Below are 4,757 nucleotides of genomic sequence, written 5' to 3'. Positions count from 1 at the left end.
GGAGGAGAGAAGAAGGAAGGAAGGAGGAGAGAAGAAGGAAGGAAGGAAGGAAGGAAGGAAGGAAGGAAGGAGGAGAGAAGAAGGAAGGAAGGAGAGAGGGAGGAAGGGAAAGAGAGAGAAGGAAGGAAGGAAGGAAGAAGGAGAGAGGGAGGGAAGAAGGGAGAGAGAGAAGGAAGGAAGGAGAAGGAGAGAAAAAGGAAGGAAGGAGAAGGAGAGAAAAGAAAGAAAGGAAGGAGAGAAAAAGGAAGGAAGGAAGAAGAAGGAGAGAAAAGGGAGGAAGGAGAAGGAGAGAAAAATGAAGGAAGGAAGAAAGAAAGGAAGGAAGAAGAAAGCAATAAAGTAAAAGGAAGGAAGGAAGGAAGGAAATGAGCAGCAATAGGAAGTGCACAAGGAAACGAGACAGGGGTTTAAGGAAGGAAGAGATGTCATAAAACAGAAGGAGAGAATGAAGGAGAAGAAGAAGTGATGAACAAAATGCAGGAACTATTCCAGGAGGAGGAGGAAGGAGGAGGAGGAGGAGGAGGAGGATGGAGTGAGGTCCATCACTGCAGCGACGGAGGAGAGAAGGAGGGACAGAGAGCGAAGGGAGGGAGGCTGGAGCAGGAAGTTCATCCATGCGGGGTCAGGGGGGACGGAGGAGGCGCTGGGGGAGAGCATCCGTCAGAACCGGCCTCTCCTCCCGTCGAGTGATTGATACCAGCGCTGCCTCTGGAGGCCCTGAGGGGAGGCCCGCTGCCTCCTCCTCCTCCTCCGTCCACTCATCCATCCATCCCTCCTTCAGCCTCTCTGTTCTCTGCTCCTCAGCGGGCTCCTCAGCGGCCTGCCCCGAGGCCGACAGTGATGGAGAGAGGCCGTCGACTCCAGGGAGGAGGGGGGGAGGAGGAGGTGGATGAGGAGGGAGGATGAAGAGGAGGGGGAGGAAGAGGAGGAGGAAAAGGAGAGGATGAAGAAGAAGAGGAAGAGGAGGAGGAAAGACCAAAAAAGACCAAAACAAGACACAAAATGGGAAAAAAACACAAGACACAAATTAGACAAAACTATCCCAAAGACACAAAACATGACCGAAACAAGACAGACAACAACAACAACAACAACAACAACAACAACAACGACAACAACAACAAGACACCAAAGGAGAGAAAAAATACCACAAAACAAGAAAGATTGAAGAACATCATAAACGGTGGACACCAGATGACAACAAGACCAACACAGAGACACAAAATCCACCAAAACGAGACACAACATGTGAAAAACCCACAAACATGTGTTAACATTTAATGCAAACCAGAAGCGACCAAACACATCACCACATCAGCCGCTGGGATTGTAAACAAAAATAAAAATAAAAATACTGAAAACAAAACAAAAAAGTGAAAATCCAGCAGCAGAATGTAAAAAAATAAGAAATCTGTTAACAAACTGTGAAATAGTGGAACGTTGAAAACCCGTTAAATCACCGCAGATATCAGTTAAAAACAATAATAATCTGTTTTTAGTGGGTTTAAATACAGGAAAAGAGGGAAAAAATACTTTTTTTTACAATTTCTGACCATAAAATTATAAATCATTATGTATAAAACTCTGCTGATGTGGACGTCCTTCTCAGGATTGGACTGTTTTATTTTATTGTTAATATTGTTTTTTTAAACAATTAACTAGCAAACAGGCCAAAGCAATGATAAAAAATAATGCTTCAAACATTATCTACAGTTGTTCTGGTCTGTATCATGTCTTTAAACATGTTTATATATAACTACAGTGTTGGTTTTATTTACAGTCGACCTGTAAATTAATCCTTTTTAAATTAATTTTATTTGTCATTTAATAAAACAGAAAACCTGGACGACATCAAGGTGACACAGACGGGTTCAGAAGCTTCGTTGAGCTCGTTACAGACCAGCTAGCTCGTTAACAACCAGCCCAGCGGCTCAGGTTCTGACTCTCCACACCGAGGCATTCAGCTCCTGGTAGCTCAGGTAGAAGCTGCCTCCGTGTCGTCTGGCCCGGCCCACGTTCAGGAAACTTCACGTTATTCTTCAGAACTAATCCAATTTTAACGCTAAAATGATGCATTTGGCAGATTAAAGTACACGCTCAGCTCTTTTACAAACAGCGTCTTGATCCATATTCACTCAGCAGAACAAAGATGGAAACCCGTCAGGACTTCATATGTTCTGCTCCACGTGACCAGAGCAGCTGGGTCCGGTGGTGGATCAGCAGCAGGATGGACCTCCAGCTCCTCAGACTGAAGCCACGACTGCTGCTCTCCTGTAACGCTGCCACCGCCCGTCTCGTCCTCCAGCTGCTCCTCCTCCTCTGCAGGTCGCGGCGAGTTCAAGTGCAGCTCGTGTTTTAGCGGCGACGGCGGCCATTATTCCTCCCAACCGCGAATTTGCATGAACCCGCTGAGGTCAAGTTAGTTAGCGTGCGCTCCTCTCCTCTCCGCCGCCACTTCACCACCGAGGAAAAAATATTTCTTAAAAAAAAGAGGAGCTATTGTTCGTCATTGCGGCGGAAGGAAAAAGGCACATAACTGCAGGCGCTGTGTGAAATGTTAAAATGGAGATTAGCCCGGCCACCGCAGATCGCGCTCACGATGATTAAACATCGCGCCTTGCATTTCAATGGGAACACTTGTGGCTGCGAGCGCTCCGATAAGGTCCCGCTTTAATTCACACACATGCAACATTCGGGGGGAAGAAAAGCGGTGCTTCACGGAGAGAAGCTCAGATGTTTGTCCAGTGTCCTCTGACGGCGACAAGCACAACAAGGAAAATCAAACGAAGCCCTCGCAGCGGCTCCGAGGAGGCGGCCGCGTGATTAAAGCGCGGCTGATAAGGCCTCGTGGACGATCAGCCGCCGCCTGTAGTCGCGTTTTAAAGCCGCGACAGTGAATTCTGAAGTGGAGAAATGACAAAGAACACGGCCGAAGGTCTCCACCTGCAGCCTGGAGTCCACACACCTGGAGTCAAGGTGAGAAACACAAAGTCTCAAGAAGGAGTCAGTTTACATAAAAGCCACACAGTAAAGCTGCATCATCACGTCAAACATCCATCCTTCATCCTCACCAGGGTCATGGGGGGCGGAGCCTATCCCAGCTGACTCAGGGTGAAGGCAGGTTCACCTGGACAGGTAACCAGTCTATCACAGGGCTACACTTAGAGACAGACAACCAAGCACACTCACATTCACACCTACGGACAATTTACAATCACCAATTAACCTCAGCATGTTTCTGGACTGTGGGAGGAAGCCGGAGAACCCGGAGAGAACCCACGCTGCACGGGGAGAACATGGAGACTCCACACAGGAAGTCCTCACCGGGACGCCAACCGGCGACCTTCTAGCTGTGAGCCTCGACACGCTGGGATCACAGTGAAGTCTTATTTCACCAGAAGGTTTCTTCTGGAAACACTGAGATAGAAGTTTTCACCGTTTCTTTTTTGGCCAACATCATCTGTGTTTCCTCCCAGTAATGGACGGAGACCCTCCATCACGCTGCTAACAGTCTGCAGATCTTTGAGGCTGAAGCTTCCTCCATCACGCTGCTCGTCGGTTCCTCCACAGGTTCTGGATGGATTCAGGTTTGGACTTTCAGATCTTCGTCTCATGTTTCTGCCTGATGTTCTCCTCCACGACCTGAATGTCCTCCTCTGCTGTCGGGCTTGAAAGCTCCTCCTTTCTTCTGGTGATCCGAAAAAATAGGAAGGAAGGAAGGAAGGAAGGAAGGAAAGAAGGAAGGAAGGAAGGAAGGAGAGAAGAGATGAGATGATGATGCAGGTAAACCACGGGAAGGAAGAAAAGACTGAAAGAGAACATGAGGAAAAGGAACAGGAGGAGACGTGAGGAATAAAGGAAGTAAAAAAGATGGAGAGAGGCTTGGAAAAGAAGACGGACTGTAAATGAGAGGAACCAAAGGGCCAGAGGACGGGTAGGAAGCCACCAGACCTGCTCACGCTCACCAGGACGCTCCTGGTTCTGATCCGTGGACTCTCCTCCTGCAGCCCTCTGACTCCTCCCACGGTGAGGAGCTCCTTGGACGTCTCCACGGAGCTCCAGGCTGAACTTCACGGCCCGTAAACGTCTCGTAAACATCCAGTGTGCAGCTTTTATCTGAAACTTTTTGGCTGCAGTCAGAACCTGCAGTAAACGTGCAGCCCAGTGCAGAACTGCTGCATCAGCTGCTCCGCTTTACAACGCATTAAAACGCTCCAGAACATCGTAGAAACCGGGACGGAGCCGTTCTGGACGAGATATTCTCAATAAAAGTGTAGAATTTATCCCCTTTAACCCAGCGGCTCACACCTCCCGCCTCAGGAAGCTGTTTGTCAGATAAAAACACGTCCGTGCATTATCCACCAAACTCTGACTGTATTTTTTTCAAACAAAAAGCCACAAACTCCGTCTAAACGATGTTTACTGGTCTAATTACGGCGAGTTTATGCAGCGACGTTGTGCCACGTAATTAAATTAAGCGAATGCAACGCGAGGCTCAGTCAGAATAAACTGTCTGTGCGCTGCATCCATTAGTGCAGCAGCATCGTAATGAGCCTTTTGTCCAAAGCAAATATTAATTCTTCTTGTGGAGCCTCTATTTACCACCAATTATGGATCCAGTGTGAACCTGCCTTCATCACTGAGCACACTGAGGCCCGGGTCCAGGCTCCTGCTGGGGCAGGACCGCTGCTGGAAAGAAGGAAGGAAGGAAGGAAGGAAGGAAGGAGGTGATGAAGAGGAGAGATGAGATGATGATG

The sequence above is a fragment of the Stegastes partitus genome, unplaced genomic scaffold, assembly GCF_000690725.1.
Source record: "Stegastes partitus isolate 25-593 unplaced genomic scaffold, Stegastes_partitus-1.0.2 Scaffold934, whole genome shotgun sequence".
Taxonomy (NCBI): domain Eukaryota; kingdom Metazoa; phylum Chordata; class Actinopteri; family Pomacentridae; genus Stegastes; species Stegastes partitus.
Note: the sequence above shows the minus strand (reverse complement) of the source record.